We start from the raw sequence: 27,925 nt of genomic DNA on the forward strand, positions 1-27,925 counted from the left end.
ATGTTGTACTTCAAGATGGATCTAGAAATTACTTTTTTTACTATGAAGGCAACCCTATTTTTCTTTTTTTTTTTACCTACTCTATTCTTCATAGTAAGAATAGAGTAGGTAAAAAAAGAAAAGAATAGAGTAGGTACAGAAAATCTGTAACCAAAAAGTACCTGTATTATGAAAGAAACTAATGTATAGTTACATAGCGCAGTGTTACCCCAACACAAAAGAGTGATAAAGAATTAGAGAAACTCTGCGTAATATGGATTGGTCTGGAGGGAATTAAGTTACATGACATATGTCAGTTATAAAAGGAGAATTGTTGTATAAGACTACTCTTATAAAAAGAGAAGGAAAGATTTACACACAGAAACATTATTGGATGGCCACCAGGACTGAGGAAGGAGGAAGTAAAATAAAGAAATAGATAACATTGTTGTATACTCAGAACCAACTCATAGCTACCCTCCTTCAGGTTTTCAGATGCAGTAAATTGCATGGGAGGAAATTTCCCATCTTTCAGAATAACTGGTAGATTTTAACTGCATGCCTTGGAATTAACAGTGCAACTTCTTACCCCTAAGCCACTAAAGATAAGACACTTAGAAAGCTGGGTGAAGGGAAAAGCAAAACAAAATAAGAGCCTGATCAGACATAATAAATTAATTCTAATTAATGTTATAAAAAAAGCTCTGGTGGCCTTGTGGTAAGGAGCTAAAGCTCTGGTGGCCTTGTGGTAAGGAGCTATGCTGCCAGTCCAAAGGCAGGCGGTTCAAAACCACCAGCTGCACTGTAGGAGATGAATGGGCAGTCTCTTCCCTGTGTAATTTACTGCCTCTGAAAACCTGCTGGAGGGTCAGTTATGAGTTGGTTCTAACTGGACAGTACACAATAACAACATTATAAAGCAAAATGTGTATGTGTGAAAAGTGGGGGTGGCACAGAAATAGCCACTTGCGACCTCTCTTAGTTCCACAAGGGGCCACCCACTGTGTGCCCATCAACAATATCCACAGTAAAAACTGAAAAGGTCATACTTGGCCCTCGCACTTCTACACCTTCCACTAATTCCAGCACTAATTGTACTGATGTCTTAGTGGGTCTCAAATGCATTGCAGAGGATACTCACAATTACGAATTTTACTAGAAAAATTAATAGTTCAGAATTCAGATTGGCAACAGGCTACAACTCTGTAATCAGGACAACTTCTCAAGTGTGTTCCCAGGTTCTTTGACCTTCAGCCTTATGTCGGTGTTGCAGAGTTCCCTTAGGCTTGCCAATTAGGGTGTCTTTCCTCAGTCCTTGGGCAAGCTTGGGCAAAGGTTCCTTGCTGTAACTCTGTGAGGCAGTAGTCCCAAATCAGATCTTTCTGATGTCAGTCTCTGGTTCTCTACTGAGGCTGCTGCTGCTCTGTGTAGGTTCCAGTGAATCTCAGTCCCCCCGAAATACAGACTGCATTCACTGCTGCTTCTGAGGTTCTCCATTTTGCTACTAGACCTGCTCAGTTTAACCTTGGTGGGATGGAAAAAGTGAACCAACCTCATAATGATTAGTTTATAGAAATTAGAAACCCTGTTGCAGGTTCATGTGGTGAAAGTCAAAGCCAGTGGCAAGGAAAAACAGTTTGAATAATAAACCCATGACTCTACAGTGTAAGGGACTGAATGAAAAACCAAGATTATTTGTAAACTTTCACTCAGTGAGGAGTCTCTGTACTGAGACCAGGCAACCAGTAAATGAGAAATTTGTTAAAGAGAAAGTGGTCCTCTCTCCTCAATCCCAAGAACCACCTTTTCTATCTCATTCAAACTCCTAAAAGTAGTTCTCCAGGGAATGAGCATAGGTAGAGGGAGAGTTCATCAAGTAAAATCATAATAAAGGATGCTGTAGGGGAAATCTGGTAGTTTGCACCTTCACCTAAGGCTAAGAAAAGCCAGCGCAATTCTAAAATAGAATAATAATTTAAACACTGTTACTATTATAAAGCAACAAGGGAGGATCCTTTCTCAAATAATTAAAATTATTATAAAAATACTGTTTGGTTTTGGTCCAAGTAACATCAGTTGACTAAGGATGATAGAAGAATTGATGCCTTCAAGTTGTGGTGTTGGAGAGAGTCTTGAACATACCATGGACTGCCAAGAAAACAAATCAGTCTGTTCGGAGATGATGCAACCAAGTTTCTCCTTGGAGGCTAGGATTTTGAAGCTGCATCTCACATAAGTTGGGTATGTGGTCAGGAGGATCCTTAGAGAAGGACATAATGCTTGGAAAGGTGGAGGAACAGCACAGGAGAGGAAAACCTTTAATGAGATGGATTGATAAGTAACTTGGACAGTGGGGGTAGGTGTGTCAGAGTCAGTGAGACTGGCTCAGGACAGGGCAGGCTTCAAAGCTATTGTACATAGGGTCACTATAAGTTGCAGAAAACCCAGCGGCACATAACAACAACAGCAACACTACAGCATTGATTGGGCAATCCAGACAAGGCCATGACTTATAAACAAACCAGTGGAAATGGAAGTTTTGTGAGGTTTTTGTTTTTTGGGGGTTTTTTTTAGTGTCTGAAATTAGGTAAACTCTGTTAAGGAAAAAGATTTTGATTCCATCTAAAAATTGTTTGCTCCTATTTACATAAGATACATGTATCTTTATAAAATGTATGGGTGTATATATACTTATGTCATTGTGTACCATAGAGTCAGAATCAACCATCCAACAGGTTTTCAGAGGCATTTAATCAGAAGGGAGGAGATTGTCCATCCTTTTCCCACTGAGCAGCTGGTGGCCTTGAACCACAAACCTTCAAGATTGCAGCGCAGCTTTTTGCCGCTAGACCACCAGATCCCTACATATATACATATACATATATAATTTCAGATTGAATAAAGAGGTATATATTTTGTTTTATAGCTATTCAATTGAAATACTATATAACTAAACATCCATATTTCTAAATGAGACGAGATCAAGCATAAAAATAATGGAAGAAGTTACCAAGAAAATGATTGATAGGTTTCATTATATGAAAATATTTTAAACTTAAAATTAAAAATTAAGGAAGAAAAAATATAAACATTTACTAAGTTAATGAATACCTTAAACAACTTTGCCTAAAATGGATCTTCTTTACTTTCAAATGAACTAAAATGAAAATAGTGTATCCTATTGCATTTTTAACATGTAATGCCAAATAGACTATTTGCTTCCTAAGATTAATAGAAAACAATTTTGTTTTTCATTTGCTTTATATATGAGAACTTCATCTTCAGAAATTTTATAACCAGACTACCTTCACATAAATATAAGTATCTGCACTATCAAATAGCATAAAATAGAGGCCCTATTAATGATACAGTCAACAAATGACATATAATTAAAAACCCAAATGGAGATTACTTTTTCCTAAATTACAGAATTCAGTTCATTTTTACTATTTTCAGAAAATTGCTTTGAGGGGAGCTCTGGTGGCCTAGTGGCAAGAAACTGCACTGCAATCCCAGAGGAACACGGTTCAAATCCACCAGACGCTCTGCCGGAGAAGGAGGCACAATATCCTCCTGTACCAGTCAAATCTGATTTGACGGTACACTCATACAAAATAATAAAAAAACAAAAACAAAAAAGAAAATTGCTTTGAGCATAAAGCAGCACTTCAGCTTGGTTATTTTTTAACTAGAGGTCAGGTAACTGTAATAAGTACTTGCTAGTCTGGGGTTAGTCTAGAACAGTGAGCCATCCACTCCTGTTTGATATGGAAGTTTCTTAGCCAGTTCGTCACTAGCATTACAGGGAAAACAGGAGCTGTCAGGAGGACTGTGCATGAGGAAAGCATTTTTGACATGGCATAGACCAACAGTGACCTAAAGATTTTGAAGCTGCTTTAGTAGTGATAGCTGGTGGAGCAGGCTTGGTTAGAAGTTTCTTAAAAGATATTCTTCAGACACCAATGCTATACTTGTCTGCAGTTCTCTCATCTTGAGGAGGAAGTAGAAACTGTTTTGTTACTATTTCTATGCTAGGTATTAGTACTGTTGCTTTAGTCTGCCATTAACCACTGCTGTCACCACCCTTCCCCTCCAACTCTGTGTTCCAGAAGTTCAATTAAAAAAAAAATCCAAACTCATGACACAAAATCTTGGAATCTAGTCTACATCTAGCATTGCACATATAGGAAACTGCAAGTCTGTACATAATAGTCACCATGGCTGTTCCTAGAACAGAGCCTCCAGCTCTGTGCCCTACTTGGCAGCTAGGACTTCCATCTGGCTCCATATGCCTGATATAACAGAATCTTGGTTGACTTCTGTAAAGCATATCCATTAAAGAAGCCTTATTTATTTTTTTTTAATTTTTTATTAAGTTTTGTGTGCATGTACCGTCAAATCAGATCTGACTGGTACAGGAGGAGATTGCCCCTCCTTCCCCGGCAGAGCATCTGGTGGATTCGAACCGTGCACCTCTGGGATTGTAGTTGCAGCTTCTTGCCACTAGGCCACCAGAGCTCCCCTGCCTTATTTCTTTAGACAAATTAGAATACTCATCCCCTAACCTGTGCATGGAAGTCAGTTTAAAAACTAAGGTGCATGTGATCTAAGCCATAGTATTTCAGTTGTCTAATATACATTTGAAAATTGGATATTGAATAAGAAAGACCAAAGAAAAATTTATATCTTTAAATTGTGGTGTTGGTGAAGAATATTGAATATACCATGGGCTGCCAAAAGAACAAGCATTTCTTTTTTTTTTTTTATTGTTGCATAATTTCCTCCCTCCCCTTTTATTTTTTTATTATTATTAAATTTTACTAGTTTTAATGAAATTTACAGGGATTTGGGGTTTTCATTCCTTCATTGCTGCACCATTCTCTCTACCCTCCTCCCCAGTTTGTTCTTCTTCCCCCGCCATCCGAATGTCTGTTTTAATTGTCCAATTGCCACAGTGTTTGTCAAAGTCAGTTCTGATTAATCTCCTTTGTCAGTGTGTCCTTTGCCATTCCCTATCACTCCTCCCTGAGAGAGACTTCACCCTGATTCATAAGGAAAAGGGGATGGCGTATTCTCTTAGCTACTTCCTACTGAAAAGGGACGCTGTGGGTTTCAGGGTGAAGATCTTCTCTCACTACTCTAAAGGGCCCCTTTGGCAGTAGGAAACAGACTATTATGGAGATTGATTTTGGAGTTTAGATGCACTGTTATTAATTGTGCTTAGCCGTACATGTTCATATCCTTGAAGATGTATCGTGGGGGGGTTGCAACCTAGAAGACACAGATTTAACTAACAAGTTATAAGTACATGAGTCAAAAATTATGGAAAAGTAAAAGAAAAGATTCTTTCATTGTTTTACAAACCCTCCCCCAGGTCCCCTCCACCATGTAGCCCTCGCTCTAGACTCCTGTGATGACAGAAATACCTAGTCACATATCTCTTTTACACAGTTTTCTCCCTCCTCTGTTTCAGTGCAGTATACATTATTGAACCCATCTTACTCAGTCTCACCCCAACCCCAAGGACAGTCCCATTCTACAACAGTGGCATCATGTAATATTTGTCCTTTTGGGACTGGTATATTTCACTCAGCATAATGTTCTCCAGAGTCAACCATTTTGAATAATATTGCATGAGTTCCTTGTTTTTCAATGCAGCATAGTATTCCATTGTGCGAATATTCCACAGCTTCTCTAGCCATTCGTTTGTTGATGGGCACTTAGGTTGTTTCCAAATCCTTGCTATTGTGAACAAAGCTGCAATAAACATGGGTGTGCATATATCTGCTTGGATGTCAGCTATGGTCTCTTCAGGGTATATTCCCAGTAGTGGAATTGCTGGGTCAAATGGTATCTCTATTTGCAACTTTTTGAGAAAGCGCCATACTGCTTTCCACAGGGGTTGCACCATTTTACACTCCCACCAATAGTGAATCAGGGTTCCAGTTTCTCCACAACCTCGCCAGCATTTGTTGCTTGCTGTTCTGTTAAATTTTGCTATTTTGACTGGGGTGAGATGATATCTCATAGTTGTTTTAAAGAACAAGCATTTCTTGGAGGAAATGCAACCAGGTTGTTGTGAAACTTTGTCACATACCTTATACATGTTGTCAGGAGGTGCCAGTCCTTGGAACAAGGCAGTGTACTTGAAAAAGTAGAGTGTCAGCAAAACAGAGACCTTTAATGAGAGGATTGACACAGTCACTACATCAGTGGACTTGAGATTGTGAGGATGGTGGGAGTTAGGGTAAGATTTCAATCTGTTATTCATAGGGTTGCTCTGAGTTGTACTCTGCTCACTGACACTTAACCACAGCAACAATTCTGGACAAGTCTTTCATCTTTTAAAAAAATTTTTTCAGCTTTTAAACTGTAGTGAAATATCAAATTTACCCTTTTAAAGTGTGCAGTTTAGTGGCATTGGACATATGCACAATATTGTGAAACCATTGTTGTTATGTGCTGTTAAGTTGCCTGCAGCTCTTTAACGACCCTGTGCATAATAGCTCTGAATCCTACACTGTCCTGAATCAGTTTGTCTCCAACACACCTACCCCTTTACCCCAGTTACTGTGTCAATCTGTCTCTTCCAGGGTATTCCCCTCTTGCTCTGTCCCTCCATCCTTCCAAGCATGTTTTTCAACAAAAACTGGTCCCTCCTGGCAACATACCCAGAGTATGTCAGGCAGAACTTCAAAATCCTTGTCTCCAAGGAGCAACTTAGTTTCACTGTCTAAGACAGACCTGTTTGTTTTCTTGGTAGTCCATGATCAGTATTTTTCTCTAGCATCACAACTCAAAGACATCAATAATTCTTCTTTAATCCTTAGTCATTGTCCAGCTCTCTATTGTATAGCAAGTAATTGCAGAGATCATGGCCTGGATCAGGCACACATATCCAGAACTTTTATTACCATCTTAAGCACAGATTCTCAGCACAAAAAGAGTAATTTCCCACTTTCCCTCCCAACTTCACCCCAGTTTCTGATGACCTCTGTTATACTTTATTCTCTATGTGGATACCTCATGTAAGTGGAATCATGCAGTACTTGTCCTTTTCTCTGGCTTGTTTCCACTCAGAATGTTTGTAAGGTTCATCCATGTTGTCATGTTTCTAAATGTAATTTCTTTTTATGGCTGAGTTTTACCACATTTGTTTAACCATTCATCTGTTAGTGGACACCTGGGTTGTTTCTACCTTTGGACAATTATCTAATGATGCTATCAGCCTTTGTGTACAAGCATCCATTTGACTCTGATTGGGGGGCGGGGCATAAATAGTGGTAAACATTGCTAGTACTGAACTCTTCATATTAGTTTAGTGCCTTTATTCTAGATTATAAATTTCCTATTAGCATAGTATGAAATTTATTTAGCCCCATTTCCAAATACAAAAATAATAGATTAATAGGTCTTGTTAACTTTGGTGAAAAACTATTAGGACTTGAATTTTCTGTGATTTATAATTTCTGAGCAATGTCCAGAATTTCACACACTCCCAGACTGGCAGTGAAAAAACTAAAAAATTGGTAGAAGATCTATGAAGCTACTAAAGTCTCATAAAGTAACTATAATCATGACCGATGGCAACCTGGGCGATAAAAGACATTATGTTTGCTCCAGCACCCCCTAGAGGACACTCAGGAAATATTTATAATACATTTTGCATCATCATTTTAAATCTAGACATCATCATCCTCATCTCTCTTTTTATTTATTATAAGCATATTAGTGTATGGTTTTTATACCTATTACAACTGACACACTCATGTACAAATTGTTAAGCATTTAGCTCCTAGCCCATAAGTTATCAGTTCAAACCCACCAAGTGGCTCCAAAGGAAGAAGGTCTGACAGTCTATTCCCAGACTAGAAAACTTATAGAGCAGTTCTCCTGTGTTTGATGGTGTCACAGTGAGTTACCAAATTTATGTAATGGCACCTAACTCTAACTGGATTGTAAAGTGAATGATAATTGGGCAAGGTCTTCTATTTTCAGAGCTCCTATCTACTTGACAGGAACTCTTTAAATATTGACCTTTTTTTAATTCATTATTGCACGTTTTCTTTCCCCTTCTTCTCCATCCGCTCTTTTAAATTGATAGAACATTGGCTAGAGTGTTCCTTAGAAGCAAGGATAATGAAACTTCATCTCACGCACTTGGGCATGTTATCATGAGGGGCTAGTTCCAGGAAAAGGACATCATACTTGGAAAAGTAGATCTACTGAAAAAAGAAGACCCTCAGTGAGGTGGACTGACACGGTCTCTACAACGATGGCCTTAAGCACAGCAAAGATTGTGAGGATAGTACTGGATAAGTAAAGTTTTGTTGTGTTAAGTCACTTTGAGTTGGAGCCAACTTAACATCATCTAACATCAACAGAGTTTAGATAAAGTAACATGGATGGTTCTTTAAAACCTAATGCCAAGGATAGGGTACAAAATAAGATTTATAACACAATACTGTAGTATAAACTAAAACACATGAAACCAAAGTAGTGTTTATAGATATACACACATTTTTATGAAAATGTGTACAGCAAATAAATGATTGCCAACTCTGGTGGCCTAGTGTCAAGAAGCTGTATAGCGATACCAAAGGCTCAGAGTTGAAATCCACAGGATGCTCTGCTGGAGAAGGAGGGCAATCTCCTTCTGTGCTAGTTGGACCCGTCTCGATAGTACACAATAACAACAAAACAAAATATATAAAGATTGCCTATGGAGGGAAGTTGTGATAGTATAGTAATAGTATAGTATATTCTCCTTTGACCTAGCACATTCCATTTCTATACCATAGTATGAAGCATGTATACTTTTCTGGCTCAGTGACTAAAACACTCACCTGCTAACTGTAAATCTGTAGTTCAGATGCACTAGCTACTCTATTGGGGAGAGATGTGACAGTCTCTTTCCATAAAGACTGTACTCTTGGAAAATCTATGAGGCAGTTCTTCTCTATTCTGTAGGATTCCTGAGAGTTAAAATCAGTTCAGCAGGTTTATTGAACCTCTAGCACTATACTCCAATAGAGTAAAAACTTTCAATTAATGACCATATTTTGACAATGATTTGAATCTTCATGAGCACTTTGCACATGATCAAATATGATGCTGTTAGGTGCCCCGTCAATTCAACTACTACTCCTGGAGACCCTCTGAACAACAGTTTTGAACCTTGCCCTATTCTGCTCCATTTCATGATCTCTGGTAAGCACAAGTCTCTTGTTATAGTCTCTTGTCAGTCCATCTTGTTGAGGGTTTTTCTCTGTTTTCATGAAAGCTTAAGATAGATTAATCTGATAATGCTTTATCTGAAATAACTATGGACAGAACTTTGGGAGCATAATTCTTAGATGATTAGAATAGTCTAAAGATAAGTTAGTGAGTCTTGGGCTTTGGTGATTGCTGTGAAGATGGAAAGGAAAGCTTAAAAAAATGTTAGAGGCAGAATGGACAGTTCATGGTGACTGACTTCCAAATGCAACAGAAAACTGGTTCTTCCATGGGTCTTTCAGGCTAATGGCCAACCTTCCTTGCTTTTTTCATAAATCATCATTTGTTTCTCTTCAGGGACCAGAATGCTTATAACTTAGGAGAATCCCAAAGGATCCACAAAGATCCACAAAGGATCTCTATAAGGCAAAAATTTAACTGTTCTAATAGATCTGCTTTATTTCCAACATTCTGTCTCCAAATGAAGAGGTAGTAGCAGTTTAGTTACCTTCTCTATAAAAAGACAAAGCTCCACCATAACAAGATAAACAACCCATTTGAAAAATGAGCATAGGATATGAACAGACACTTCACCAAAGAAGATTTTCAGATGGAGAACAAACACATAAAAAAAATGTTCAAAATCCCTAGCTCTAAGAGTGATGTAAATAAAAGCAACTAAGAGGTATCATCTCACCCCAGTAAGAATAGCAAAATTTAACAGAACAGCAAACAATAGATGCTGGCAAGGTTGTAGAATAACTGGAGCCCTTATTCACTGGTGATGGGAGTGTAAAATGGTGCAACCACTACAGAAGGGCTGTATGATACTTTCTTAAAAAGTTGGAAATAGAAATACCATTTGACCCAGCAATTCCACTACTGGGAATAAACCCTAAAGAAATCAGGACTTCCACCCAAGTAGATATGTGCACACCCAAGTTTATTGTGGCTTTGTTCACAGCAAAGAGTTGGAAACAACCCAAGTGCCCATCAACAAACGAATGGATAGAGAAGCTGTGGTATATTTACACAATGGAATACTATGCTGCATTGAAAAACAAGGAACGATCCTGGAGGACATTATTCTGAGTGAAATTTCTCAGTCAAAAAAGGATAAATACTGCATAGAGCCACTGTTGTAAAAGGGGATTGACATCGGAGTTGGGGGAAAACTAAGAGAGGATAAATAATATATACTGCACTGAAATAGATGAGGGAGAGAACTATTTAGGAGGAATACATGATTAGGTATTATTGTCATGACAAGAGTCCAGGATGAAAGCTGCATAGTGGAGTGGACTGGGAGGTGGGGGTAATTGTATAACAGTGAAAGTTTTGTTTGTTTAGTTTTTTTAACTTTTCAAAGAGAAAAGTGAACTGAGGGGTAGGGCTGGACAGGGAGGAAAGTGTACAAAAATGAATGAATGGAAATCCAAAGTACCCGTAAACTTTCATTAAAATAAATAAAAAGAAAACTATAAATAAAAAAGACAAAGCTCAGCAATTCCACTATTGGGAATATACCCCGATGAGACCATAACTGACACCCGAGCAGATATATGCACACCCAAGTTTATTGTGGCTTTGGTCATAATAGCAAGGAGTTGGAAACAACCTAAGTGCCCATAAACAAATGAATGGATAGAGGAGCTGTGGTATATTCACACACTGAAATACTATGCCGCATTGAAAAACAAGGAACTCATGCACTATTATTCAAAATGGATGACCCTGGAGGACATTATGCTAAGTGAAGTATCTCAGTCACAAAAGGACAAATACTGCATGGTGCCACTGTTGTGAAACAGAACATTGGGGTTGGGGAGAGACCGAGAAAGATGGGTTTAATAATGTATACTGCATTGAAACAGATGAGGGAGAAAACTGTTTAAAAGGGATATGTGATTAGGTATTTTTGTCATGACGGGAGTCCAGAGCGAAGGCTGCATAGTGGAGTGGACCTGGGGGGAGGGATTGTAAAACAATGAAAGAACTTTTTTTTAACTTTTCCAAAAGGGTAGTGTTCTGGGGGGGAGGGCTAGGAAAGGGTGAAAAGTACAACAATGAATGAATTGAAATCCAAAGTCTCTGTAAATTTTCATTGAAATTAATAATAAATTGAAAAAGAAAAAAAGACAAAGCTCATTTTTATGGCTTAAGTTATCCAGTGGTTCACAAACTTTTTTATCTCCTTCCTCCTTTACACTCCTAAAATTTATTGAAGACCTCAAATAGCTTTTGCATGGATTTTATCTATTAATATTAAGATTAATTTTTAAAAAATATGTACAAATTCTGTTTTTAAAATCAGTAAGTCTATTACATGTTAACTACACAAGCTGTTTTAGGAGGAAGGGGGAAACCTACATTTTTATAATAAAAAAAATGTTTAGTAAATGGCATAGCTTTATATTTTTATAGAGCTCCTTACCATCTGACTTAATAGAAAGCCAGATGATTTCTCACATATGTGTCTATATGCTGTTTGTTGAAATAACATGTCATATACCTTAAGGAAAACTCCTACTTACTGAAATGGAAAATGTAAAAGACAAATTTGTCTTGCTATTATTTTGAAATAATTTTAACTTTGCAGACTCCTTGAAAATATTTTGGGAACTCCCCAGGGTTCCTGAGCTACAGTTTAAGAACCACTGCCTTAAGCAATGCTTTTACTTTCTTTGTGTAGGAGAGCTTTAAAGACACATGTTTCCTTTTGTACCCATGTCTAGGTATTCTTGGCACCACTTCTGAGACCTTCATTACCAAGAGGCAGAAATACTATGTTCAGAATAAGAATAAAAGCAAGTCTTTGGTTTCTAAAAATTTGTTTATTGGACATTGACCACAAACACCCACTCACTGTGTTGAAAGCTCATTGACAAACCCCTAGCTATGTGAAGTTCCCAAAAATAGTTTTGTCTGACTGATTCCTTTGGCTTCTGGCTGTAAAATTTTTCCTAATGGAATAGCCTTGAGAGAATCATGGAATGAATATGACCATGAAAACAGAGAAGAGGACCCAAGGGGTCTGAGGATAGAGCTGTATTTGTACTAAATCCAGATTTCTTTACCCAGAATGGATTAGAAGACATTGGATGTAGTGTTGAGGTTGGGGGTAAGGTACTATTTATGACAGGAAAAAGTGACTTCATACAAAGAGACCCAGAAGTAAAGCACAAAGGCTGAACAGAGGATGTGAGGGCGATCTGGCTGCGGCATCTGTCACCCCATTGATCGCCAGGGTTGATTCGGCTGATCTGGCTGGCTAGGCGGGTGTCCCCTTCCTCTCTCACCGATCCATGTGCGTCCCTCCCGAAGCTGCGTGCTCGGTCGAAGAGGACGACCATCCCCGATAGAAGGAAGACCGTCCTTCGGTCAAGGGTATACGAGTAGCTGCGCTCCCCTGCTAGAACCTCCAAACAAGCTCTCAACAAAGGCTGAACAGAGCAGTTTAATCTCAATTAATAGAGGGTCAATCCTTAATGCCTCTGTAACCTTTAAAGGCATTTCCCTTTATTACAACATCTCATTTCCTTTCTAGTCAGAACCAACTCCTAGCTGACCTAGCAGGTTTTTGCACAGAATCTTTTCCCCCTGTGAAGGAGTTGTTGGGCTTAAAGGTCCAGAAATGTACTAACAGATTCCCTCATACTACAACATAAGATGATTATATCCAGAATAATTCCCGAGTCATTAAGGAAAAATTGAAATGCTTTCTATATGGGGAGTCCCTACTAATGAATGGCTATGCTACAGAATGAATTATCAAGTTAGTAGTTTGGAACTCAAAACATTTTTCCTTGAAAAATAAAATAATGGTTATTTTGTGGCCAGAGTAAGCTTGGGTTTTGCTTTTATCAATTTAACAAATAATTTCTGAGTGCCTAGTATTAATAGAAATATTTCAGTTATACATAAGTCCCAATTATAGCTTTGTTTTACTGATAGAGTACACTTTGAGACCAAACCTTGAGCACATGTATCTACACTTCTCACCTCCTTATCAGCCCTATGTGCTAAATGGTTTATATCAAGGATTGGCAAATGATTCAACCTCTACTATCTGTTTTTGTAATAAACAGTTTGAACACAGCTTCACACATTCATTACCTGCTTTCTGTTGTTCCTTTTGTACTCCAGTGACAGAGTGGAAATGCTGTGATAGAGATCTGTGAATCCTAAAATATTTGCTCTGTCCCTGATAGAAGCAGTACTTATGATGCAATGGTTAAGCACTCAGCTCCTAAGTAAAACCGGAGCAGTTTGAACCTACCAGCTGCTCCTTGGGGAAAACTGGCATTCTGCTTCCATATGAGTCAGAATTGACTCATTGGCAATAAGTTATGGTCCCTACATAAAATTGTCTGCCAGTACTGAGTCTGGGTGGCAGGACTGCCTCCCTATCTCCCTCATATTATTCTGCTACCTTATTACACACACTGTCCCCCACCATTCCTTATAATATGCCAAGCACAGTCTTAAAATAGGACCTTTGCATTTGCATTTTCCTCTGCCTAAAATGATGTTCTTCTCAATGGTTCACACTTTCAGCACCTACCACCCTCAGATGTCTCTGATCAGATGTCACCATCTCAGTAACAATTTTCTTGACTGCCTTTATAAAACAGCAGCAATATCAACCACCCTGGCATTCCCTTTCTGCTTTACTTTACTCCATAGGGCTTATCATTCTGACATGTATTTACTTACCCATTTATTTGTTGCCCTTCTCACCTCAGTTAAATTTAAGTTTCTCAGGAACAGAGATTTCTTCATTTTGTGCATTACTATAGCCTGCCACTTGAAACAATATCTAGTCCAGAATATATACTCATTTGCTGAATGAATGAATTTATGCATACCTTTATTAAGAGAATGTTCATAAATATCAACCAGAATTAAAGATTGACATTGAAAAAAGGTTTAAAAGCATCACATAAGAAAATGCTGATGTTTCTGTTTGAAAACTGGAAACTACTGACCTCTTCCCTTTGCCTTTTTTCAAATTCCCTATGTTGATGGTGGGCATCTTTGTTTTTCAGTACCTAGTTTAACTATTCCACAAAATAATTAATCAATATTTGCTTCCAGGCCAAGAGTGAATTTAAGTGCCTTCTTAACTGGTTTTTGTAACTTCAGTAATTATAGTACGTTTACTCACTCATTACCATCAGTTTGTAATCACCTCATAGCTGACCCTCCAACAGGTTTTCAGAGACTATAAATCACACACACACAAAAGTTTTCCCATCTTTCTCCTGCAGAGCTGCTGGTGGATCCCAGCTCCCAGAGAGCTGCCACCTTTGCATTAGCTGCATAACTCCCTACAGATTATGGATTATGCCACCAGAGCTCCCTTAATTAGCGCAGTGCCTGGAAAATATTAGAAGCTCAGTAAATATTTACTCCAAAAAGAAATTGTTAGAAGAGAGAAGACATTGATCCAGGCTATCTGTTGTTATGTAACAAATTACCTCCCACAAAACATGACAGACTGAAAGCAGTAAATATTTGTTAAATTGTTTCTATGGGTCAGGAATGGCTTAGATGAGTAGTCTGTTAGAGACCTCATTAGATTGCAGTCAGAATGTCTATCTGGGCTAACCATGTGTCTGAAAGTTTATCTGGGGCTGGAGGATCTGCATCCAAAATTGTTCTCTCTCATAGCTCTTGCTAAGAGGCCTCCACGTCTGTTTTTGTGAGCTCTTTGGGTTCTACGACATGACAGCCTAGCTGTTCCCAGAGCAAGCAACCCATAGTGAAAGAGGAGCTGCATTGTCTTATCACCTAGTTTCAGAAGGCATCCACAATCACTTTTGCCATTTTCTGCTAGAAAACAGCTCAATAAGTGCAGCCTACACTCAAGCGGGGGACTGGCCCAAATTTTAGAAGAAAGTGTAAGGAAGAATTTTTTTTTCCATGATCAAACCCCTCATTCATTGTTCAGCGAGCTCTCCACCACACCCCGAAGATGCCTCACCAAGGTCAATAGCCATCAGAGCCGCTTTAAGAGCGAGTTTTCCACTGTCGTAATGAGGACAGCCTCACAGGCGACTCCTCCAACAGGACTGCAATGATACCGTCATTTCAGAAGCTGCTGATGTAGAGAGCATATCCACGTAAGTGGAGGCTTTGTCTTTAATTCAAGACAAACCATGAACTATTGATGGATTTCTGAGAAAGCCAGGTAGGGTGCACTAGGAGGAATTCCGTCCCATTCCTACAAGATGGGGTGAGAAGTGAGGAAGGAGAAGGAAAAGGGCCAGGCAAGTCTGGAGGTATTCAGGCTCCACTTCCTTTTTGCTGGTTGTGCTTGGTGTGTTTTTCTGGCAGCTGCAGCAGCTTGATGGGGGTAGTCAGTCCTCTTTTTGAAGCCGTATTTCTTGCATTCATAGAAAAGATCAGTCATGGAACTCCCCAAGTTGACAGTCTTTGGGCAACCATCTCGATCTTCTCCTGGATGGTGCATTCTTTACAATAATAGGCATCAGAAACTCCAGGGCCTTCGCAAATTACACAGCACCCCTGGTAAGAGCCGTAATGGCATTCATCACATATGCGCACCAGGGTGCAGGGGGTGCACATAGGAGTCACAGATCACACATTTGCCATCACATTTTTCACACAATCTCCCAATGGCCACACCAGCCTGCTTGCAGCAAAAAATCAAATCTATAAGGTGTTTTGCCATAGCTCTGACTCATAACCGTAAGGAAGAATTTAAAACAACCAGTTACTCTCTGAATAGAATAAAGAGAACCTTGCTACTAGAAGAAAAGACACAGGCTTTTGGAGTTGGTGCCTACGTTGCCCTTTTTATGCTCTCTTCAAATCTGAAGTTGCTGTCACTCTTTCCTAAAAGAGTTTTAAAACGTTTTAAAAATAACTACTTTAAAAATGTTTTAAAAAATAAGTGTGTTTATTCTTTTGAATAGGTGATACATGAATAAAATTTAAAAACTGAAGAGAAAACTAGCTTTCCTTATCCCAATCCCAGCCCCCCAGTTTCCCTTCCTGGAGACAATCACTGTTATTAATTTGTTTATCCTGCTATGTACTTAGGAAGGCATGCGTATCTACTCTTACATGTAAGTGGTCACATACTGTATTTGCTTTTGTGCACCTTACTTTTTCACTCTGGTGGCATAGTATGTTAGGTGTTGAGCTGCTTCAGAACCAGAAGATAAGTGGTTTGAATCCACCAGCTGCTCTGTGGAAGAAAAATGGCCTGCTTCCTCCCATCAGAATTTACAGCCTTGGAAAATGGATAGAGGATCTCATTGAGTCAGAATCTATTTTACGGAAGTGGGTTTGGATTTTGATATATATCTTAGAACTTTTCCCTATTTCATAAATAATTGTCTTTATAACCACTGCCTAAATTCCATTTTGTAACTCTGTAGGACTTTAATTAGTACCACATTGAGGGACATTTTGTTTGCTTTTCCATCTTTTGTTATAAATATAACTATAGTTAATACCTTCTTCACTTTGTACATTGAGAATATTTATGAAGTAATTAGCATTAAAGTAAAGAGCATTTCATAGGTCAAAGAGAATATATTTTTCCAAAGATATTGCCATTATGATCTAATAAATATTGATTAATCTTCAAGAGAGATGGACTTTTCTATGGAAGATGACTAATTTTTACTGTGGAGGGAAGGAGAATTCTATTGAGAGAAAACCTACTGCCTACTAGAGAGTATATTAATATTTTATTGAAATGTGAATACATGAAATGCACAAATGTTAGCACATAATCTGATGACTCTTACGTGCATATATAATTGTGTAGCCAATACTCTAAGCTACAAAACATTACCAGTACCTCAGAAGTTTGTCTCATGCTCTCTTTTTCAGTTATCCTTCTAACGGTAACCACTCTTCTGATTTTTATCATCATCGTTTAGTTTTTCCTATCTTGAACTTCATAGAAATGAAATCACATGATGTGTTCTCTCTAATCTGTCTTTTGAACACTATATCTGTGAGAGAAGGGAAAACCAACTTGTTCCTTTGAGGCAAAGATTTTGAAGCTCAATGACACATACTTTGGGCATGTTGGCATGAAGGACCAGTCCCTGGGAAAAGACATCATGCTTGGAATGATGGAGGAACAGCACAGGATAAGGCGGCCCTGGATGAGATGGATTTACACAGTAACTGAGGTAATGGGGATAGGTATCCCAGAGGCAGTGAGATTAGCTCAGGATAGGTAAAGGTTCAGAGCCATTGTGCATAGGGTCGCTGTGAGTCTTAGGCTATTTGATGGCACATAACAACAACGTGTATTTGTGAGGTTTAGTAGGTACTGTTGAGTCAGCTAATATTCATAACAATTCTGTGCACAGCAGAGTGAAAGTCTGCCTGATCCTGCACCATCCTCACACCCTACTGTACTTAGAAGCTGATTGTTTGAATAATTGAATCAGTCCATCATATTGAAGACCTGCCTCTCTTTCACTGACCCTCTGCTTTTCCAAGCGTGATGTCTTTTTCACATGGCTGGCACCTCATGATTATTAAGTCCAAAATTATGTGAGATGCATTCTCATTATCATTGCTTCTAAGGAGCACTCTGTCTGTACTTCTTCCAAGACAGATTTATTCTTTTGGAAGTCCATGGTATTTTCAGTATTCTCACCAGCACAACTCAAAGGCATCAATTCCATTTCACCCTTCCTTATTCATTGTACAACTTTCACATGCGTATGAAACAATTCAGGATAATATGCCTTGGGGATAGAGGGCGAGGGGTGAAAATGTGCAACAATGAATGAATTTTAGGAAAAAATGTTAAATATATCGTTCTTAGGTCACACCTCAGTCTTTAAAGTGACATCTTTGCTTTTAAGTACTTAAAGAGGTCCTTGACAGAAGATTTGTCTAATGCAGTACATTATTTGATTTGTGCTGCAGAGGGTCAAGGACTGCAGCCTTCAGTATGGACTGAAGCTCAATGTCAAGAAGACAAAGATTCTCACCTCTGAACCAATTGGCAGCATCAGGATGTTTGGCGAAGAGATTGAGATTGTTCACAGCTTCAGTTTGCTCTGCTCCACGGTCAATACTCTTGGCACCGGCAGCCAGGAAGTCAAAAAACGTATTGCAATGGGAAAGTCTGCTGTTAGGGACCTCTCTAAAGTACTCAAGAGCAACGGTGTGTCTCTGGAGACTAAAGTGCGTCTGATACAGGCCATGGTCTTTGCAATTACTTGTTATGCATCAGAGAGTTGGACAATGACTAGGGAGGATAGAAGGAGAATTGATGCCTTTGAGCTGTGGTGTTGGAGAAGAGTATTGAATGTACCATGGACTGCCAAGAAAACAAACAGATTCATCCTGGAGAGGGTTAAACCAGGCTACTCCTTGGAGGCAAGGATTCTAAGGCTCCGTCTGACATACTTTGAACATGTTGTAAGGAGGGACAGGTCCTTGGAGAGGGACATCATGCTTGGGAGGGTGGAGGGACCGCGCAGGAGGGGAAGACCCTCTATGAGATGGATTGATTCAGTGACTGGGGTAATCGGGATGGGTGTGTCGAGGCAGTGCGATTGGCACAGAATAGAGCAGGGTTTAGGGCTGTTGTACATAGGGTTGCTAGGAGTCGCAAGCAACTCGACGGCACATAACAACAACAACAAACTTCCATGTGGTTTTAAGTAAAATCCTTGACAACTTTATTCTTTTCTCTCTGTATCAAAATGTTGCCTACTGGTCCAGTTGTGAAGTTTTGTTTTGTTTTTTTTAGGTGTAATCCATACTGAAGGTGATAAAATCTTTGCTTTTCAGTGGGTGCATCAAATTTTCATCACATTCAGCAGTACGATTTTTGATGAGTCTTCCTCCAAACCTAATCTAATACCACATTATTCTTCAGAGTCCATCTTCTCAGCTTATTTGCTTGGGGTACAGATTGAAGAGGTATGGTGAAAGGATACCACCTTGATCACACCTTCCCTGATTTTGAGCCATGGCAGTGTTTCCTTGTTCCCATAGTGTTTCCTAGAATATAAATCTTTACGAGTGGACTGTGGCATCTTTCTCCCATGAAGCAGCTAATGGGAACCACTGACCTGTGGGCTAGCTCTGAGCATTTACCAACTGTGTAACCAGGACTTCTTAATAGGAAGTAGTAACAGCAAAAGAGGTTGAGAAGGAGTAACCAAAAAAAGCAGGAGAAAAAACCCAAAGAGTACAATGTCTTTAGAAACTAAGGGAAGGAGGTGTTTGAAGGAAAGGGATAGCTGAGCATGATGTGTTCAGATCCCTGATGGAATGTGTGTACTAGAGGAAATGGTAAAGTGAGGGTCTGCAAGATAAAATGTAACTCCTCTTATTGTAGTGCTTGGATCACTCTTAAGGTTTGGAATTGTATTCTGAAGCAAAACTGTGCTCTTTGGCAATTAGGTTTAATCTCAGCATTATACTTTTTTTGATTCTTAGAGAAACTTGACTGCTGCTTCACAAGTCATTTCCCCTCCACACTGTTCCAATGATAACCTTTAATAAGGAAGAATACTCAGCGTTATAAAAGTAAATAATGGTCAGTGAAAGTATATCTGTAAGATCCTTGGTACATACAAAAAATAACCACCTGAAGAAACACACAAAGAAGGTGTTTTTTTTTTTTTAGCATTATCATTTTCAAACATGTCAGGCCTTTATTTTATCCATACTTCTAAAATAGGAAGCATTCTAAAATGGGGACCAATTTTTCTTCTCTTCATCCTACTTGCTATCCTGAAGTCAAGCTGTATGGTGAAACTAGGTCTTTTAAGTGTTATTTTCTGCCTTTCCTTGCTGTCCTCTTATTCTTCTCGCTGTCTCAACTTGGAACCTTGTAGGAAGAGAGTTACACTTCAGAAAAAATGTGTTTGCTTTGACATTTAAACAAATCCCAATTTTGTCTTTCCATATTAGAACTTTTCCTCCCCCTACCCTCCGCCCCACATTACCAGCATTCTGTCTGACCTGTCTGCTCTTCAGCTTGTTGGTTACTATGAAGGTTTGCAGATTATACCAGAGGAAAGCCAGATTTATAAACATGTGTTGCCACCCAGCTATTTCAAGTATAGAAGTGACAATCATTTTCTGTTGTGTACTTGCTCTCTATATACAGCTGTGCTTATCTGCCCTTACAAATGGGGCGCCTGTCTCTAAGTCTTACCTTGTCTAGAAATAAATTAACTCCTGTTCCTATTCAAATTAGTTGTGCAGTTATCAGAGCAGCCCATCACTAGAAAGAGACATCCATTTGAATTCATTTTGCTAATAAAGAGAATTTAGCCCAATTACTGTCCTTGGAAGTTTTGCCATTTTCCTTACGTTATCAGGATCTAGGAATCCTGTCCTTTTACCCTCTAAATGTCCCTTGCAATTCTGTTGGTGTCTTTAATATAAAGAAACATTCTAAGAAAATTATCAGAAAGCTTAAAAAAAAACAAAAAGACCCCTCCAGTATTTATTGGCAGTAGAGGCTATGACATGCTTTTTAGAGTCTGAAAGATTGGACTACTTCAGTAAACAACCTAATTCCCTGGACTTTCATTTCTTCATTTGCAAACCAGCTTTAATAATCTTTGTATAAAAATTGTTGGAAGGATTGCGCTTTCTGTGTCTTTATGGCCTGCCTTGCTGAAAAGTGATATAAGGCTTATTGAAATTATGAATATGAAAACATCAACACATTATAGATGTTCAATTACTGTTTGAAATAAAATTACTATTTGATTAAGTCTACTTTTGCGTCCCTAGTTTCATTAGAATCAAGGGCTTTTGTTGGATAACCCTTGTGTATGTCCTCAATCTGGTTTTATAAGAACTTTAAAACTGAAAGAAAAAACTTAAAATCTCCAAATTCCATGGACCAGCCATGGTTTCTAGAAAACAGTACATACTCCTGACTGCAACACATGGAGAAGGGGGAAAGCCATGGTCCAGCTGCAGTTTCCTGAGAACAACACTCACCCCACTTTGGGCCCTAAGGCCAAAAGAGGAGCACCAATATACAGATCCTTCACAGAACATCACCCTTCGTGGGACATTACACACTTATAACAGCCTAAAATCTACCAAGAAAAGATTCACATAATGTCAGAAAAGCAGAAGGCTGCCTCACACATTATGAAAAACAAAATAACTCTTCTCCTGAAAAAGCAGAGCATATTGCAGAATCAGTGAATACCCCAGACACAGAGAACCAGAAAAAGTATGTTGATGCAGAGTTATTTGAACAGCTATAGAAGAAGGTGCAGTTGATGAAGAGTGGAAGCCATTAAGAAAGCAAATACTAGGGAGCTCTGGTGGCCTAGTGGCAAGAAGTTGTACTTCTATTCCAGAGGTGCAGGATTCGAATCCACCAGATGCTTTGCAGGAGAAGGAGGGACAGTCTCCTCCTGTACCAGTCAGATCCGATTTGATGGTACACACAACAAGAAATAATAAAAGTTAAAAAAAAAATTATTTTTTAAAAGAAAGCAAATGCAAGTGCTATTTGATGTCTCCACTGCTGCTACCATGGGTGTTGGTTGAAAAGCCAAATAAAATCAAAACTTTGACAACTTTAAAAAAAAAAGAAAGAAAGAAAGCAAATACTCCAGAGAGAGATAGGGTACCAGAAGAAATCTATCGATGAGGAGCAACTTGAACAACAATGGAAGAAAATGCAATATCTGGAAGAATTGAAACTACAGATAAAGAGGTACAAGAACTCAAAAATCCATCATAAGACACAGAAGGTACAGCCATCACAGTACTAGAAATAACAGATATCCATGAAAATGCAGTCCAGAATATTAAGATTGAAATGGCAAATGTGTCAAACATACTAGAGGGACAAAAAAAAGTAGAACAGTAGAAATGAAACAGTGAACTGGAAGACAAGAGTCTCAATGGAAACATACATAAATATCAGAGATAATACATAAAGAAAATGGGGGGGGGGACCAACACCACTATAATCAGGTGGTATGGCATCATAAAGAAATCTGTAACTGGCTGTGATCAATTAGTTGCGGCCTCCACTGCACTCGGACCAGCCTATGGCATCGTAAAGAACAACTTACGTAAGGTTGTAATTCTGGAACATGCGAGGAATGGAAATCACTGGGAAAATTTTGGAAGAGGTACTAGAAGAAAACTTACCAGGCATTATGAAGAATGGCTAAACCCACATCCAAGAAGCTCAGCAAACACCAAATAGAATAGACCTCCAAAAAGAAAAACATCAGGTTCTCCAAATTAAAAGATAGGAATAGAATACTAAAGGCAGTGTGAGTCACCTACAAAGGGGAAGCAATTAGATTAAGTTCTGATTTCTTAGTAGAAACCATGTGACCTTGAAGACAATGGGATAGAATATACAGAAAGTTGAAAGATAACAATTGCCAGCAGAGAATCCTGTACACAGAAAAGCTGTTCATCAAATTGCTGATTGCCTTTGAGTCAAGCACAACTCATAGCTACCCTGTGAACAAAAAGCCTGAAGCACTTCTGCAACTATCAACATTTATCAAAGTTCATAGAGTTGCTGGAGGCATATTGTTTAGAAAGTGGATGCCACTCCTGCTTCCAAACCTGTCACAGAATGTTATTGGTTGAATCACCTGCAATATATAGCAACCCTGTGTACAGAAACTCTGAACCATTACCTTTCCTGAATCAGTCTCACTAGTTCTGATATACCAACCCCCATTGCCCCAGTCACCATAACAATCCATCTCATCCAGGGTCTTCCTCTCCTGCACTGTCTGTCCACCCTTCCAAGCATGATGTCCTTCTGCAAGTATTAATCTCTCCAGGCCACGTGCCCAAAGTAAGTGAGGTGGAGCTTCAAAATCCTAGCTCCAAGGAGAGACTTGGTTTCACCCTCTCCAAGACAGACCTATTTGTTTTCTTGGCAGTCCATGGTATGTTCAAGACTCTTCAGCACCACAGCTTGAAAGCATCGATTCTTCTGTCATTCTTAGTCATTGTCTAACTCTCTAAAGCATAACAAGTAATTGAGAAGGTCATGGCCTGCATTAGGGGCATCTTTTTATCTAGACTGACATTGTTACTCTTCAACACTCTGGAGAGATCCCTGACAGAAGATTTTCCCAATGCAATTCGTCTTTTGATTTCCTGACTTCGGTGTTAAGACTGTAATTGTTAACGATCTCAATCTTTTCTCCACCTAATATGGTGCTTCCAATTGGCCATATGATGAGAATCTTTGTTTTGTCTTCTTGATGTTAAGCTTCAAGCTATATTGAAGACTATAGTCCTTGACCTTTTGCAACAAGTGCTTCAGGTCTTCTTCAGTTTCAGCAGGCAAGGTTGTGTGATCTGCATATCATAGGTTGTTAATGAGTCTACTCCAATCTTGATGTCACGTTACTCCTCATAAAGTCCAGCTACCCAAATAATCTGTTCTGCATACAGATTGAAAAGGTATGAGGATAGGGTGCATCCCTGACGCACTTCTTTCCTGATTTTGAACCATGCAGTGTTTGCTTGCTCTGTTCTGAGGACTGCTTCTTGGTCCAAGTATAGGTTTCATATAAGCACAATTAAGTGTTCTGAGATTCCCATCAGTTACTTATATGCAAGTTCAAATTGAGGCCATAGAAAATGAAAATAAGTCCACAGGAACATAAGCTTGAGGCATTGGACATCATTTATCAACGACTGGAACTGCATATCAACAGAGAAATGCGAGAAGTGCAGGCTGTGTTTAGACGGGGTCGTGGTACTAGGAATATTGTAGCTAATGTTAGGTGGATCTTGGCTGAAAGCAAGGAATACCAGAAGAATGTCTATTTTTGTTTCATTGGTTATGCAAAGGCATTTGACTGTGTGGATCATAACAAACTGTGGCTAACTCTGAGAAGAATGGGAATCCTAGAACACTTGACTGTGCTCATGTGAAGCTTATACTTGGACCAGGAGGCAGTCGTCAGAACAGAGCAAGGAAACACTGCATGGTTCAAAATTGGGAAGGGTGTACGCCAGGGCTATATCCTGTCTCCCTACCTTTTCAATCTTAGGCAGAACAGATTATCCAGGAGGCTAGGCTCTAGGAGGAGAAATGTGGCATTAGTATTGGAGGAACAATCATCAGTATTCTGTGTTATGCAGATGACACAACCCTGCTTGCTGAAATTGAGAAGGACCTGAAGCACTTGCTGTGGAAGGTCAGGGACTACAGTCTTCAGTATGGTTTGAGGCTCAATATCAAGAAAACAAAGATTCTTACATTTGGCCCATTGGCAGCATCACGATGCATGGTGAAGAGGTTGAGATTGTTCATAGTTTTGGTTTGCTTGGCTCCACGGTCAACACTCTTGGCACCAGCAGCCAGGAAATTAAAAGAGATATTGCAATGGGAAAGTCTGCGGTTAGAGACCTCTCTAAAGTACTGAAGTGCAGTGATGTCAGTCTAGAGACTAAGGTCCGCCTGATACATGCCATGGTCTTTGCAATCACTTGCTATGCATCAGAGAGCTAGACAGTTCCTAGGGATGATAGAAGGAGAATTGATGCCTTTGAGCTATGGTGTTGGAGAAGACTATTGAATATACCATAGACTGCTAAGAAAGTGGAGAAGGTGAAGCCGGGCTGCTCGTTGGAGGCAAGGATTCTAAAGCTTCATCTGACATACTTTAGACAATATTTCAAGGAGGGACCAGTCCTTGGAGAGGGATGTCATGCTTGGGAGGGTGAAGGGACAGCGCAGGAGAGGAAGACCCTCAATGAGATGAATTGATTCAGTGACTGGGGTAGTGGGGGGGTAGGTGTGTCGGAGATGGTGGGATTGGCATAGGATAGAGCAGAGTGTAGGGCTGTTGTACATACGGTTGCTATGAGTCACAGGTGACTTGACAGCACATAACAACACAACAGATGAATTTTGTGATGATATCAAGGCTATGATTCATGAAGAAAGCAAAAAGTTATTACAAAGACAGAGGAGAAAGAAAAAACCAAAATGGATATCGGAAAAGACAAAATTGCATAGGAGTGTAAAGAAGCCAAGACAAAGGGAAAACATGCCAGAGTAAAAGAGCTGAACAGAAGATTTCAAAGGGCAGCTCAAGAGGACAAAGTATTATAATGGAGTGTGCAGAAAGCTGGAATTGGAGAATAAAAAGGGAAGAACTCGCTCTGCACTTCCTAACCTTGGAAAACTAAAAAACAAATTTAAACCTCAAGTCACAATATTGAAAGATGCTATGGACAATATATTGAATGACCCAGAAAGTATCCAAGAAAATGAAGGGAATACACAGAATCACTACCAAAAAGAACTAACACTGAAAAATAGCGTATGAGCAGGAGCCAATGGTAATAATGGAGGAGGAAGTGGAAGCTACATTGAAGGTGCTGGCAAAATATAACGCTCCAGGAATCGATGGGATACCAATTGACTTGTTTCAATTAACAAATGCAGCCCTGGATGCATTCACCAGTCTATGCCAGGAAATTTGGAGGACAGCTGTCTGGCCAACAGATTGGAAGAGGTCCATACTTGTTCCCAGTACCAAGAAAGATGATCTAACAGAATGTGGAAACTGTTGAATAATATCATTAATATCACATGAAAGCAAAGTACAACTGAAGATCATTCAGAAACAGCTATAATAGTACATAGATAGGGAACAGCCAGAACTTCAACAGGATTTAAAAGAGGCCATGGCACCAGGGATATCACTGCATATGTCAGATGGATCCTGGCTGACTGTATGGATCATGACAAGTTGTGGCTGACATTGAGAAGAATGGGAATCCCTGAGCACTAAATTGTGCTCATGTGGAAACTATACCTGGACCAGGAGGCTCTTGTGTGAACAGAACAGGAGAACACTGCATATTTAAAATGAAGAAGTGTGTGCGTCAGGATTGTATTCTCTCTCCATACCTATTCAGTCTATATGCTAAGCAAATTCTTCAAGAAGCTGGACTCTGTGAAAAGGAGTGTGGCTTCAGGATTGGAGAGAGACTCATCAATAACCTGCGTTATGCAGATTACACAACTTTATTGGTTGAAATGAGAAAGACTTGAAGCACTTGTTGCAGATCATCAAGAAATGCACCCTTTGTTAACGATTGCATCTCATTGTCAAGAAAACAAAGATTCTTATCACTGGACCTATATACAACATCAAGGTGGATGAAGAAGAGATTGAAACTGTCAACAACTTCATCTTGTTTGAATCCACAATTAACACCTTTGGTACCAGCAGTCAAGAAATACGAAGGTGTATTGTATTGGGAAAGTCTGCCGTTAGGACCTCTACAAATTACTGAGGAGTATTGATGTCAGTTTGAGGACTAAGTTGCATCTGATTCAGGCCATGTTTTTCCAATTGCTTGCTATACATCTGCGATCTGGGCAATGAATAAGGATGGCAAAAGAAGAATTGATGCCTTTGAGTTGAGGTGTTGGAGAAGAGCACTGAACATACCATGGAGTACCAAAAGAACAAATAACTATCTTGGAGAGGATGCAGCCAGAGTCCTCTTTAGAGGCAAGGATGATGAGGTTTGCCTCACATACTTTGGGCATGTTGCTAGGAGGGGCTATTCTTTGGAAAGGAAGTTCATGCTTAAAAAGGTGGAGGGGTTGGCGAGGGAGAGGAAGACCCTCAACTAGGTCAGTTAACATAGTGACTGCCACAGTGGTTCTAGTGTGGCAGCAAGTGTGAAGATGACACAGGATAAGACAGTTCAGATCTGCTGTTCATAGGGTCACCATGAGTCATACTCAACAGCACTTAACAGCAACAATACTCTGATAAATTTGAAAACCTAGAGGAAATGGACAAATTCTTTGAAACTCATACCCTACCTAGATTGACAGATACGAGAAGAAATTGAGCGGGTCATAAAAGACTTCCCCACAAAAATATTTCATGGGCCAGGTGTCTTCATGGCTGAATTCTCCCTGACATCCAGAGATCTATAACTATTTTTACTTAAATTATTTTTAAAAAAATAGAAAGAGGGAACACTCCCAAAGTCATTCTAAGAAGCAAGCATAACCCTAATACCAAAACCAGCCAAAGACATTACCAAAAAAGAAAACTTTATACCCATAGCTCTCATGAATATAGATGCAAAAATCCTAGCCAGTAGAATCTAATAGCATATCATAAAAAATAATCCATCATGACCAAGTAGAATTCATAACAAGTATGCAAGGATGGTTTAACATAAAAGCTATCATTGTAATTCATGACATTAACAAAGCAAATAATAAGAATCACATGATCCTAACAATACAGAGAAAGCCTTTGACAAAAATCCAACACCCCTTCCTGATTAAACCCTCAGCAAAATAGGAATAGAAGGGAATTTCCTCAACATAGTAAAAAGTATATACACAAAACCAAGAGCCAGTATCATTCTCAGTGGACAAAGACTAACCACGTTCTCCTTCAAACAGGGACTAAACAAGAATGCCTGCTGTCACCACTCCTATTCAATGTTATATTGGAAGTATTTGCTAAGGCAAACGGCAAGAGAAGGAAATAAGAGGCATCCAGATCATCAAAGATGGTTAAACTGTTGGCTGTATACAGATGATACAATAATGTACACAGAAAACCCCAAGGACTCAACAAAAACAAACAAACAAAACCTATCTTTTTTGGTGTGTTTTTTTTTTTAATTTAGTTTGTTTATTTTTCATTTCAATGAACATCTACAGAGATTTTGGAATTCCATTCATTCATTGTTG

General features: G+C 39.1%; 1 protein-coding gene and 1 pseudogene across 1 annotated transcript in view; one reads left to right on the forward strand and one right to left on the reverse strand.

The window, feature by feature from the left end:
• ZNF609 (zinc finger protein 609) overlaps nucleotides 1-27,925 on the forward strand; it is a 234,463-nt gene that overhangs the window by 178,618 nt on the left and 27,920 nt on the right. The gene's annotated exons all lie outside the window — the stretch shown is intronic.
• Nucleotides 15,422-15,892, reverse strand: LOC102868886 (annotated as a pseudogene).

This window comes from Elephantulus edwardii, unplaced genomic scaffold (genome assembly GCF_000299155.1).
Source record: "Elephantulus edwardii isolate Elephantulus edwardi_28Jun2011 unplaced genomic scaffold, EleEdw1.0 scaffold00263, whole genome shotgun sequence".
In the NCBI taxonomy this organism is placed as follows: Eukaryota; Metazoa; Chordata; class Mammalia; order Macroscelidea; family Macroscelididae; genus Elephantulus; species Elephantulus edwardii.